Here is a 14,234-nt window from a genome sequence, read left to right as displayed (position 1 = left end):
GCGGGACTCCATCCCGGGACTCCAGGATCATGACCTGAGCCGAAGGCAGTCGCTTAACCAACTGTAAGACTCCATTTTTCTAAAAGCAGTTTTAGATTCACAGCAAACTTGAGGGGAAGATAGAATGATTTCTCATATGCCCCTTACCCCCACACATGCATAGCCTGCCCCCTTATTGACATCCCCCACCAGTGGTTCATTTGTTACAAATGACACATCATAACCACCCAAAGTCCCTAGTTTCCATATGGTTCACTCTTGGTGCTGCACATTCTATGGATTTGGGCAAACGTATAATGGCATGTGATCACCATTCTGGTGTCATATGGAACATTTTCACTGCCCTAAAAATCCTCTGTGCCCCACCTATACATCCCTCCCCTTCTCCTCCTGGTGACCAGTGTCTTTTCACAGTCATAGTTTTGTCTTTTCCAGAGAGTCATATCGTTGGAATCATACAATATATAGTCTTTCCAGGTTGGCTTCTTGAGCTTAATAATATGAATTTAATTTTCCTCCATGTCTTTTCAAGGCTTGATTGCTTATTTCCTTGTCGGGACCACAGTTTATTTCTCCACTCACCTACTAAAGGACAATTTGTTTGTTTCTAAGTTTTGGTAATGGTGAAGAAAGCTGTTATAAGCACTTGTGTGCAGGTTTTTTTGGTGGAATTTACATTGTTTTGCAGTTCTATTTCTCTCCTGAGATTACCCATTTACTAATCCATTATAAGAATATTTCCCTCTGTTGTTATGTGCAAACAATGAATCATGGAACACTACATCAAAAACTAATGATGTAATGTATGGTGATTAACATAACATAAAAAAAAAAAGAATATTTCCCTCTGAGTCCCTGAATACTTTTGTGTTAGTTGCTTTAAAATTTTGTCTGCTAATTGCAACATCTAGGTCATCTGGGATGTGATTTTTTTTTTTTTTACTGCTTTTTCTCTTTAATTTTGGTCAGTTTTCCTATTTCTTCATATGTCTAGTGATTTTCAATTTAATTTCAGACATAAGACTATGTTATAGAGAGTATGGATTCTGTTCTATTCCTCTGAAGAGTATTGTTTTTCATTCTCATAGCAGTTAACGTGTCTGGACTCAAACTCCAAATTCTGTCTCCCCACAGAGGGCAGAAGCTGAAATCCCTGCTTTATTAGTTAAGTTTTCAGCGGCTGTTTTCTCATGGGGATCACCGAGGTTTCTGTGCGCACATAGTTTTGGAGTCAGAGTTCAGCCCTTGGCATCTCTTTCCCTTCCACGATTTCCTCCCATCTTTGCAGCTGCTCTGCCATCTGTCTTCTCCATCCTCTGACACTGTTTGCTGGTAGGGCTTCCTGCTGCATGAGATGCACGGAGTGGGGTGTATCCTTGGTCAAAAAGCTACAAACTCACAAATCTTGTTATAGGTCTTTTCATCTTTTCAGGGTAGATGCCATTCCAGTAACTGCCCTTTTTTGGTCATTATTAATGCCTTAGGCTTTAAAAAACCGTTTGTCCATATTTTCTAACTGTTTTCTGCAAAAGGGTAATCTGACCATGCAAATCCTCCATTACTTCCTTTTTGTCAAATTTTGATGACTCTGAGTGGTCCTGTAATATACATAGAACATGTTGGTGATTGGTCAATTTAAATGATGTGGGTTATTTTATACACAGAACTAACAGAGGTCAAGGGTGTTATAGTGGAGAGGAGCTGGGGTGCAAAGTGAGTGATCTGGCATTTTTTCAAATAGGGTCTTAAAATGGTAAATCCCAAGACTAAATCCCAAGAATAAAAGTATTTATTCATGCAATGATTTTTACAAAATTTATTGAACAGATAATTTATAAAAACTGATGCAAAATGTGCTTGGATGAATATTTAAAATGAGTCAGATGTGGAAGACTGTTCTCAAGGTACTGAAAACCTAGAAAAAGCAGGAAGATATAGCCTATGTTGTGAAGGTGAACAGAGCTGAAAAACAGAAGGGACAGGGCCCTAATCCTTTGCTTAAGAACATCTTTTACCACTGAAATAGCATGTGCCCTGTGGGCTGGTCTAAATGAAAGTTGCCAATAGTTAAATAGCAAAATCCCAGATAGCTAAATTCTTGAGGGAAAATAGGAAGACAAGTAGATAAATGTTTGAAACAAAAAATAAAGGAATTATAATTTCTGCACAATATGGAGCTCTTTATAAGGAGTACTCAATTACAAAGTTCTATTCTACATTATAAAGCACCAGGAATTTTAATGCTGGTAGATGGGAGTAGGATAAATGTTCGGAATTGAAGAGAGAGTACTGTAGTTTCCAGAGGGTAAATATTCCAGCAAAGCAAATTTCCTAAAATGTGCAGAAAAGGTGTGAACTTTGAGCAGTTATGGCCAGGAAGGCTGATAATTCTCTCTGTACAAAGGAGAAACCCATGCATGCCCATGAAGGTGGCATGGGACATGGCAGGACGAGGCAGAGCCAGTCATGGAAGAAGCGTGAAATTAGACCAGCCTGGGTCAGAAATTTCCCTTAGGACACACACTACAGGTTTCATCAAGTCTCTGGCCAGTGGGGATTTGACATTTATACAAGAAGCATTGTAGATAGATAAATAGACAGACAGATAGATAAAGAGATAGATAGATGATAGATAAATATAGATAGATGGATAATGATAGATGTAGAGATAGAGATACAAAGGTAAATAGAGATAGAGATACACATATAGATATCTAAACACACACATACGAAATGGGGCTTTGGGTCACTGTTCAGAATAGCACGCATACTTCTCATTTCCTTTGCTGGGCCATGTTTCTCAGTTCTTTTGCTGCCTTTTACAAAGAAGCCTTTCTAAAGTTTGTTTCTGAATGAGATAGAGCTCAAAGGAAAATTGTTTCAAGATTTTGGCTGTGGAATGGACAAGCCAATCTGGCAATTAAATAAGACTGGTTAAATAAGATACATTACATGGATGTGCAACAAGTCCTAATTGAAATGAATGATTATAAAGTGAAGATTGGAGAAATTTTTGTTTACAAATTTTTATAAATTCAGTTTAAATCACAAGAAAATATATTAAATTTTGATAGAAGCTTTGTCTTTATGCTGTGTGATACCATATTAAGTACAGTAGGCAATGGATCTCCAACAATAAATTTAAAATGTCAATAAGCCCTGATAACTTTGTGTGTGAGAGAACAACTTTAAAAAGCAAGAGAGATGGTTACACAATGCAAACACATAAACAGATGCTAAGCTCTGTGAACTGTGCATTTAGTATGTGCGTTGTGAGTTGCATGTGTGAGTGGAAAGAGTTTTTCCTGAAATGAATGACTTCTTGGAAGCCATACCAATAAATTTCTTTGTATCTGGTTACCAGCCAAACATGAAAGTCCTCCGGATCAAGGTGTCCATAATTACCTTCATGGGTTCTATTAGAACGTCGTTCCATTCCTAATACTGGCCTCTACTTTGGTCCTGGAACACCAGCTTCTTCTAGTTCATGACTTGATTCCTTCCCCTTTCCCAGAATTCACATGTGGTTTATCTGAATTTTAGGATTATTTAACATTGAGTAAAGTAAAAACAATCCGAAGGAGTTCAAAGTTGCAAGAATTTTTCAATCTAATAATCTATTTTAACAAACTTTTACTGCTGTATGGCATGCAGAAAAGTAAACAGATCATAACCATATAGCTCAGTGAATTTTCACAGCGTGATTACATCTGTTTAGTCACAGCCCGAATCAAGAAGCAAAATATTACCAGTGCCACTGAAACTCCCCTGTGCTTCTCTCAATCATTATTGCTACTCCAAAGGCAATTGCTATTCTGAATTCTAAAACTGTAGATGGGTTTTGCTACTATTGAACTTTATATAAGGGGAATAATACAAGATATACTATTTTTTATTCATGTTCCTTTGCTCAATGTTAGAAGACTCATCCATGCTCTGGCAGGTAGCTGCAGTCCATTTTCCTTGTTATATAGAATTTCATTTTATGGTCAGATCAAACTTGCTTATTCATTCTCTTGTTGATGGATTCTGATTTTTGGTTATCATAAATAATACTGCTATGGACGTTCCTGTATGGGTTTTTGAGTGCACAAAAGCACACATTTCTGTGTGGACCCAGCAATATAATTTCTGAGTCTTAGGGTATCCATACATTCAATCTCAAAGATACTGCTTGATAGTTTCCCAAAGTGATATACAAATAAATATACGCTCACACCAACAACGTATGTGTTCCAGTTGCTCCACATCTTGCCGACTCTTGCTATGGGCAGTCTTTTTAATTTTAGGTTTTTTTGGTGGTTATAGAGTAGTAACTTGTTATACTTTTAATCTGCATTTCTTTGACGACTAAGTGGCTAAGGACATTTTGTATATTTATGGACCAATTGGATATGTTATTGTGAGAAAGCTTTTTGTCTGTTTTTCTGTTTGGTTGTCTGTCTCCTTCTTAGTTTGTAAGAGTTCTTTTTTTTAATTCAAAATTTATCAATTATTTAACATATAGTGTATTATTAGTTTGAGATAGAGTTTAGTGATTCATCAGTTGCATATAACACCCCAGTGCTCATTACATCATATGCCCTCCTTAATGCCCATCACCCAGTTACCCCATCCCCCCAACCCATTCCCCTCCAGCAACCCTCAGTTTTTTTCCTAGAGTTAAGAGTATCTTATGGTTTGCTCTTTATATAATGTTTATGTGTGTACACAGTGTAAGGGATTCAGTGTAGCTGCAGATTAGAACTCGCCCAAGCCCTCCATTGTTGTGGAGGGCCCCCTGGAATCTCTATAGGATGGCAGGTTAAACATATTTCTACCACTTTGAATGCGTTCCCTGGTAGGACCAGGCCCAGGGGGAGGTGAGAAAGAATAGTCTCCATGGCATGCTCCTTCTTGCCTTCTCTGCTTGCCTGAAACAAATGGAAGCAGGTTAGCATTCACCTGGGTGCTCAGTTCAAACTGTCCCAACAATGACATCAGGACCAATAACCCCCTGAAACCCAGCACCGGTTGGCAACATTCACCAAATGTTCTGCAGGAGTGCTGAAGTAGCAAGGAAATGAACATCTCCCATGTTCCACAAAGAGCTGGGGGGGGGGGTCCCAGAAATTAAAGGACCCTTGGATGACCTCTTTCTCCTGACAGACAGTGACCTCAACTTTGCCCAGACACTTCCAGTGGTGGTAAGTTTCATCCTGTATTTTTCAAGGCAAACAAACCCATTATTGGTCAGCTCTAATTATGAGAAAAATCCTGATCTCTATTCATATGAAAATGTGGCTCCCATTTCTTCTATCCACTGATCTTCGCTCTGCCCCTTGGAGGTAGCAGGTGTTAGGGCACTTGTCCCTGTCCCTTGAGTACTTGAGACAGCCATCTTGTCACTATGTCTTCTCAACTGTTCCTTTAGACTGAAAACAACAACTAACCTTTTTGGAATAAACATCTTTAAGCAGATTAAAAAAAAAAAAAGCACCACGGTCAAACAATGCACTAAAATCGAAGATAAGGAATTTATCGAGGACATTTTCTTGTTCGGTAACATCCATCATTTTCTCCTTTGTTTATTTTTCTTCTTATTAAACAGTGATTACCAAGTGGCTCCCAGTAGGCTTATTAAAATCCTTAACTTCCTTTATTACAGGTAATGCCCCTCATTTTGTAGACCGGTTTCCTTCCTGCCTGCTTACACCTGCTGTTACCTTTTTTGGATTATTGTCAACAGAATAATTTGGCAGTGGGGATCTTTTAAATGTGTGACCCTGGTGAATAGCACAGCGTTGCTCGAGTTTTCCTTTTGTGTGTGTTGTTCATATTTCAAGGTAATTTGCAGAACCGTTGTAATGTGTCTCTGCTCATTTATAGGAGGAACTGTCATTCGTAATTCTGTTTCCTGAAATTCAGGAACTTTCATAGACCTGTTCTCAACACATCCTGCACTGTGAGGTTCGACCTTTAAGCGAAGAGGGGGGCAAAAACCCTAAAAAGAGACATCTTTTGATTCCCGATAATAAAGAACACTCTGGCCCTTTGGAGCAGTTCTTTTTTAGGCTTGAAATGGACTATTTGTAAGCATTTATTCATTCTATAGTCGATAAATATGTATGAAGTTCCTGCTTTAGTCCCGCACCGGGCTCAAGTATTGAGAATACAATGGTGAAAGTCGCCCTTCCTGAGCTTACCTGCCGGCCGGGGAGACGGGGAACAAACGTGCGCTGGGCACTCTTACAATGCGGCTGCTACACCTTCTGGTGTCGCTGCTGCAAGTGCTACCGTAATTACCTCTGCTTACCCTACTATCCCTACCACCCTCGCTGCGGCTACTGCTACTGTCAATGAGCACTGTGGTGTCCCTGCTCCTCCCACTGCTGCTAAGTTCCTGCGGCCCCCCGATTTCACTCCGGCCGGCCACGTGACCTTCGACACAGTCCTTAACCTCCCCGATGTTCTTCTCCCCGTCCAGTTCGAAGCACGTACACGCTTCTGCCTGCCAGGGGGCAATACCCATGGTGCCAAAAAATAAAGAGGAGGGTGTTGGGGCGCCTGGGTGGCTCAGTTGGTTAAGCGACTGCCTTCGGCTCCGGACATGATCCTGGAGTCCTGGGATCGAGTCCGCATCGGGCTCCCTGCACAGCAGGGGGTCTGCTTCTCCCTCTGACCCTCTTCCCTCTCGTGCTCTCTGTCTCTCATTCTCTCTCTCAAATAAACAAATAAAATCTTTAAAAAAAAAAAAAAGAGGAGGATGTTGGTCTACCGATATGTGGGGGAATGCGATTTTTGAAAAGTTTACTTAGGGAAGAATTCTCCTTTCCTGTGTTCATAGGGACTATGAATCTCTAAGAGTCTGCACCAAATTTATCTGCTGCAAAATACTTTTTTGGGGGGGCGTGGGGGTTGTTTCTCAGTGTTAACAAAGCCAATTTCTGAGAGAAAAAAATCTCTTGTTCTGGGGAACAGGTTTTTGTCCCTACATATTGAACTGTGAACTGTGTTTTTTTTCAAAGAACTTCCCCGCTTTAATATTCTGTGGCTCTACTGGGTCTTAAATTCTCTCAGCCCTGGGGCAACTTTGCATCCTACTGTGTGTGAGATGAGCTAATTATTAATAGCGCTCCCTTTTTCTTTAACATTTTTCCCACTCCGAACAACAAATGACAGGGTCGGCTCACCTAACATGGTGATCCCCACTCGTTCTTGTGGAGATGGCTTTTGTGGATTGCTTCACTTGCTCCCAGAGTTCCTGAACACACAATGCTCATTGGATATTGAATAATAGGAACATTCTCCTTCCCCATCTCCTCTCACCTGATCAACCCCCATTTCCCTTGTGTGAGTCTCTGTTTGGATAAGGAACAATAAACAGGGCTACATTTCATTAGCTGGGGGCAGAGCAGTGAGTGTTTAGTGAGCACTTAGCCCTATGATAGTTGCTGTGACACATAAAATAAATATGAGGCATGATCTTCGTTCGCCTTTAAGGAGCTCCAAACCTAATGCTGTTTGGGGAAGCATGAATTTGGCAAAGCATTTTAAAATGTAATAAATTTCTTAAATAGCAAACATTCTCACAATGATTAATAAGACAAGCCAGTTACATTTATCCTCTCTGCTTTCATTTTGGGTTTTGTTTTGTTTGGTTTGGGTTTTTGTAGCACATGCAACCATCATCTGAACAAAAGCCTACGGATTGGATCACGCAACTAGGCTCCTAAGCTTCCATTTTTAATTTGTGACATTGATTTGATATTATTAGTTTTTCCATTCTTTTCAACTCTCATATTTCCCCTTGTTTCACATGGCAGGGATATGCACTCGTCTCAGAGGGAAGTTCAGCCTAGAATAAAAAGGGAAATTTAATTTTTGGATGGATTTCTTAAGCAACAGAAACAATAGCCAGAAAGCCAAACTGACTTTGATATATAAAAACTAGTGTTTCCTGAGAAAATAGTAAAGATTTGGGGGGACTAAAAAAGTCAGGATTTAAGTATCAAGAGCCAAGCTTACAACACTACGCATAGAAGATCTAACAAACCCTTTAAAGGAAAAGGGAAATTGATTACACTATAATCATTTTCCTCTCCTAAAGGAGATATGATTCAAAAGTCAGCTAATGTGAAAGTGTTGGAGGGAGGGTGCCGAACATAGGGAGCCCAAGAAAGTCTTCATTGCTCACTCATTACCCACTAACCCTGGAAAGGACAGAGCCTAGCAGATACTTTGGGGAGGACACAAGAGCCGGACCTCACACCTCACTTTCCAGGCTAGTGCCGAGGAAGACTCATGCTCTTATAGAGAAACTGCGTGTTCCAAATAGCCCTGGAACTATGGAGTGTCTGATCCAGACAACAAATGAACACTTCTTGGGAGAGCCTTCTAACTCGCCCACTGGTGGCAGGGGCGATGTTCTGCTGTCCCCAGTATGGTGGTTCTGAACAGCCCTCTCCCCAAAGAGGATGAAAACAGTGCCAAGAAACCCAGCAGATGGGGGTTGCCTGGGGTCAGGACAAGGATGGAGAGGCTGGAGAAGGTGCCAGAGCAGAACACCCAGGGGCCAGGTGGGTCAAGCTGAACCTCAGCAGGTTCAACATTAGCAGCCAGTGGGAGGTGGAGGGGAGCTGGGACAAAAGGGGCACAGGGGCCAGGAAGTCTCTCCTGATGTGGGGGCCACATCGAAGCCTCCGAGAGGCGGGATGGGAGATGGCGGGAAAGATAGGCAGAGCGGGGGAGGGTTTTGAGTTGACCATTCATACACAAGAGACTTATTTAAACTGCCAAGTGGTTGAATTTTGTTGAATTGACAATTTTAATGAAGATTTCTACCACCCCTCCAAAATAAGAGCTTGAAAAATAAAACACATCTGAGTAGTGACCGTAGATCCAGAACCTGCTCACTGACATTAGCTGAGGAGTTCGGCTATTCCACACACGGCAGAGGTTTTCAAGGAGGGAACGACATTCTAAGTTCAAAGAAGAGGAACTTGGCCTCCATTAATGAGAATAAATGCTTTTTTCATCTTAAAGCAGGTTTCACATGTATCGTAAAAAACGATTTGACCTGCTCTAGGCTACTGCTAAGAAGGAAGGTGGTTTTTTTGTTTTTTATTTTTTAATGTGTACATTTCTCTAGTGTTTGTAGTAGCTTAATGAGGTCTTCCCTTATAAACTGATTAGGAGTTGGCTTATTTTGAACCCTGCGACTTAAATGAAATCTGATATTTCCTATGCTTTCCATTTCTGATTTTCTGCTTCTCACCTTTAATGCACACCTTCCCTGTTCCCTGTTGCTGACCCTCATTCCCCACATGGCTCTACCTGTCTGTATCCTCACACACCGCCTGGATTTTGGAACCTGTCAAAACCACCATCCTTCAGTGCATCACCCTGGCAGTGGAAGGTAATTAGGGCTATGAGTTATAAATTTAAATAAACTGATACACCTAAAGTCATAACTGGCTTTAAAAACTAGGTCTTCTCGGGCGCCTGGGTGGCTCAGATGGTTAAGCGTCTGCCTTCGGCTCAGGTCATGATCCCAGGGTCCTGGGATCGAGTCCCGCATTGGGCTTCCCGCTCCTTGGGAGCCTGCTTCTCCCTCTGTTTCTCTCTGTCTCTCATGAATAAATAAATAAAATCTTTAAAAAAAATTAAAAAAAATAAAAATAAAAACTAGGTCTTCTCTTGAAAAGTAAGTATAAATTGGATTTTTTATAAATTAAATCACTTAAATTATACTAAAGTGGTCTGATGAAAGCATCTAATTGTGAGTTATCTTGAAAAAGTGACAAATTACTTTATGGCTATATTAATTACCATTTATTCATTCAAGTAATTTGTGTATGCATGTGTTTGGGCACCGTGCTAGGTCCTTAATTTATCTTGGTTGAAAATCCATTCTGTTAAACATGGAGTTTGCTTATCCTTATTGCTGTCCTCTGTATAGTGACAGTAGAGTCTCTTCTGAAGGTTGTCGAGGGGGCATCTGGGTGGATTGGATGAGCATCTGCCTTCGGCTCAGGTCATGGTCCCGGGGTCCTGGGATCGAGCCCCGCTTCGGGCTCCCTGCTCAGCGGGGAGTTTGCTTTTCTCTTTGCCTCTGCCTCTCCCCTCCACTCGTGCTCTCTCTCCCTCTCTCAAATAAATAAACACAATTTTTTTTTAAAAAGGTTGTCCAGAGAAAAAGTACATATATTTTATGTATATTTTAAAGAAGATAATAATTTTACCTTTGAGTATTATGGAATCCTCGATTCACTATTTTCATATTTATTTCACCTTTATTTCAGAGAGCCTGGGACTGTTGAAGGTGGTGCGAGCATGGTCAAGTTCCTTACACGACCAGGCGGTGGGCACACGTCACGAGCGCCGGCTTCCACAGGCAGGCCTGTGCTCTGAGGGGAGCACATCCACCCAGCATTCTTTTGGTAGCAAGAATTTGAAAGCTGAAAAGGAACAATGGCATCTTGGCCTATCATATGTTTCAACAAAGCAAATTATTAATTATCGAGCCACTGCAGTTCTGTTTTTTCATTTAGTAACCATCTGTTAAGTACCTATTCCCGCTTAGATGCTGTAGATATAGCATAAATCTATGCTTATTCTCAGATAAATCTGTATCTGAGGATTGATCTGAGAATAAGTTATGTGTGACAAACACATAATTCATTAAAATACACCATTTATATATCATTCAACAACTCTCTAGTAATGCTTTGTCTGTGTGTGGGGACAAACATTTCATTAGGGGTTACTTGTACCATGCTGGGTGAGGGGCAGGGAGGAGCAGTTCACTTACGAGGCAGAGCAGGCACTGTAAAGAGCTGTTAGAAAGAGCTTTTCTAGAAGAAAATACTTGAATTGAGCCTTAATATTGGGGGAAGGAGTACTGCAACTATCAGAATTGAGGCATGGAGGCTGAAGGTGGACGATAAGGGAAAATAATGTGCACTGCAGCTTAGGCTAAAATAAAGTTCCTGTCCAGGAGTTTTAGACATAAGCAAATAGACATGAGGATTTTTTCTTGTTTTGTTTTGTTTTTCTGTAGAGGCTGCCTTGAAAGAAGGCTTGAGTATATGTCCAGCAGCTTAAGTTTTTATTGGTTATTCATTATTTGGTCAGTGTCACTTCTATTCACTTAAGAGAGGTATCTGTTTGTCTACATTGACAATTTTGGCAGATTCTGCTAGTTGTCTAACTCTCGGCGCTGGGAACTTAGCATAAAGACTACATTTCCCCGAGTCCTTTGCCACTGAGGCTGGTCATGTGACCATGCTCTGGCGAATCACTTTGGGTCTTCCAGAAAGGTGCAAAGTGGGATCTTAGCAGGGAGGTGTTCCCTTTTGGTCCTCTGCGCCCTCTTTCGTGTCTGGAATACGGGTGTAATGGCTGGACCCAGGGCTGACATCCATTAGCCCAGTAGGTACAGTGCCTACTGTCTGCCCTACTTTAGGGACCCATGGAAAAATTTCCATTCCTTTTAAAATCAGAAGAAAGAAAAATAAACTTTTTAGTTGAAGAAAATGTTTTAATACAATGTTCACATATCTGTCTTTATACCAATGTAGTCATAAAATGTAATTTTAAAACGTTTTTGAAGGATCCGTGAAAGCAAAAGCGCCCGGGGCCAGCGGAGCCGCACCTCGATAAGGACTGAGCAAGATACAGCCCCCGCAGAGCTAGTGGGGCTGCGCCCGCAGCGTGGGGGCCCCCGCGGATGTCTAATGCGTGCCGAGGGCACCTCTTGCGCTTAGGCTGCGTAGTGGGTGTCGGTTACCTGCGTTTCCTAACGAATCAGCCGTTTCTCCCGCGGTCCCGTGCCTGACTGCCAGGTGCTAACTGCGAACAAGTGAAGTGGCAGCATCCAGCTTTCAGCTGGCCGTGTATACACTGTCCGCTTAAGAGCTCTGTTTAAGAAGACGGGGTCGGTGGGCTGCTGAACCCACAAAACACAAACTCTCCAACAGCTCCCAGCATTAAAAAAAAGAAAAGAAAAGAAAAGAAAGACTTTCCCTGTATGTCTAGTGGAGGGCTCCCACCCAAAGTGGGCTCAGTGGCATCGCATCTGAATACGAATCGATTCCAGCCAGCTTTCTGGAGGTTTTAGACTGTTGTCTCACTTCAAAATCACCAGGCACAGGAAAATGCCTCTCTCTTTATTCACAGGTTTCTTAGGGAATAGGAAGAGATTTTTTTTTTCTCCTAAACATGCCCTGGGGTCCTCTCAGGGTCTTCCCTTTCATTCCAGAGCCCACTCTGAGGTCCCAAGGTCTGTTCTGCCCTGCAGCCTCATGCCCTGCACCTCTACCTCAAGTGGAAAAACCCCTGGTCTAACACATAACAAATAACAAAGCTCATTCAAACCGACTTCTTCTGAAACAGATGATTTCCAGCTCCTCTTAAGCTCATTCAAATGCACGCCGTGGTTTGCATTAATAAATATGCTGACTCCCTCAGTTCAGGACTCTCTCTGCTTCCTTGGTTTGGATCTGAGGAGGTGACAAGTCCAAGGCCTGGTGGTTCTTAAGACAGGCCACTGAGATTTCAAAACCTTTGTGAAATATTTACATTTTTAGTGGAAGTAAAGGATGACTCAGAGATGTTCCTTCTTTCAGGAGCTCTGTGCTCCTTGGCATCTTATGATTTATCTAAATAATCTTAAAAATGGCTGAGAAAAGGCTCACTAGATAATAACAAATCAATAAAAGCATCAGTAATAACAGAGCATTTTTCTCTCTGTCTCTCTCTCTTCTATGTGTAGCATAAACAAGAGTAGACCAGGTTGAGCCCGTTTTGCCTTCATTTATAAGAGCGGTTTTTGTGGCACATTGATTTTCAGCAGCTCGGTAAAAGCTGGCTAAAATATTAGCTTGTACATTAGATGCAACATCTTGGCTTCCAGCCTTGATCACAACAAGTCCGAGAGAGAAGAAAGTCAGGTTGCTTAGATAAAAGAGGTGAGTCTGAGCGAGGGAGTCTGATTACTGTGGAGAAAATGAAAGAAAAGGAATAAAGTAGGTCTCAAATGGAAATGGGGCAAAGCAGAAAAATGATCCTTCATTTGGGAAAGAAAACAAAGGGCCAGAATTAGAGTTATTTGCAGGTGTAAACTGGGAGACCAAATGGACCAGAAATCCAGAAATTCTCAAGTGCCCATGCCAAGGTGGGACAAGCCCTCCCGGACCCCCCAGCGGCTCGTGGGGGTTCAGTGCGAGCCTGGCTGCTGTGTGGTCTTTCTCGCTTCTGCCTCTGTGGAACAGGTCTTCTCTGCTTCTCTTCCACCTCCTCCTCCTCCTCCTCCTCCTCCTTTCTTAATGCTCATCAGGGGCACGATTGTGAAAAAGACCTTGAAACTTACCTTTCTGGTGTTGCTCTATCAGCTTTATTGATATATATTTAAGTGTTACTTTTATTATATCCTAGGGTAGTAGAAGATACTAAATTATATCTCTTATGTCTATGCAGCTGTTACATAATTGTTACATGCCCCATCACGCTTTACTGTCAGACCATTGACTGCTTTGGGAGCTGTTCCTGTAAGGTATTAAAAAAAAAAGAGAGAGAGAAATAATGTCATTAATAGTTTGACGGTAAGAGGCTCAACATTACTTCAAAACAAACTTTGCACCACTGTTTTATTTTTAAAAACGGAGCTTAGGCATCTCTGAGTCTTGAGCAGATGGATAATTTTATGCATTTATAGTGAAGGTTCTCTGAATGCTTCATTATGGCTCTTCTTTCCCACTGGTGAATTATGTACATTTATGTGGCAGTTAAAACTCTCAAATGGCCCCATGGAGGCATGGATTGCATGAAGCTAGGCTGCCTTCAAATGCCTTTCAGGTGGCCTCAGCTAATCCATTAGCTCTGTTTCTTTTCCTTTCCAGAACACCAAGAGAAGTAAAAACAAATGCCAGTAACAGAGCAAAGAAGCAACATCCTTCCCAGGGGAGTGCCAAAATGTTTCCGAGTGTAATAACTAGATTGTTTTTAAAAATATATTAATTCACCCCTTCTTTATGCTTTCACATCACTTGACATGGATTTCTGTCATTGAACTTACAGCAAACATTTTATTTACTTAAAGAGTTTTCTGTCCTCCTTTCTCAGAACTCCTGTTCTGAGTTCTTGCGGGGGGAAGGGTGATGTCCCAGAGCCATCATGGTTAAGGGCCTCCCACAGCACAGGAGCCAAACCCCAGCTGATCCACATAATGGCTGTGTGACTTTGGGCAAGTTATT

Source organism: Neomonachus schauinslandi, chromosome 8 (genome assembly GCF_002201575.2).
Source record: "Neomonachus schauinslandi chromosome 8, ASM220157v2, whole genome shotgun sequence".
Taxonomy (NCBI): Eukaryota; Metazoa; Chordata; class Mammalia; order Carnivora; family Phocidae; genus Neomonachus; species Neomonachus schauinslandi.
The sequence above is the reverse complement of the archived record's forward strand: the minus strand, read 5'-3'. Positions refer to the sequence as shown.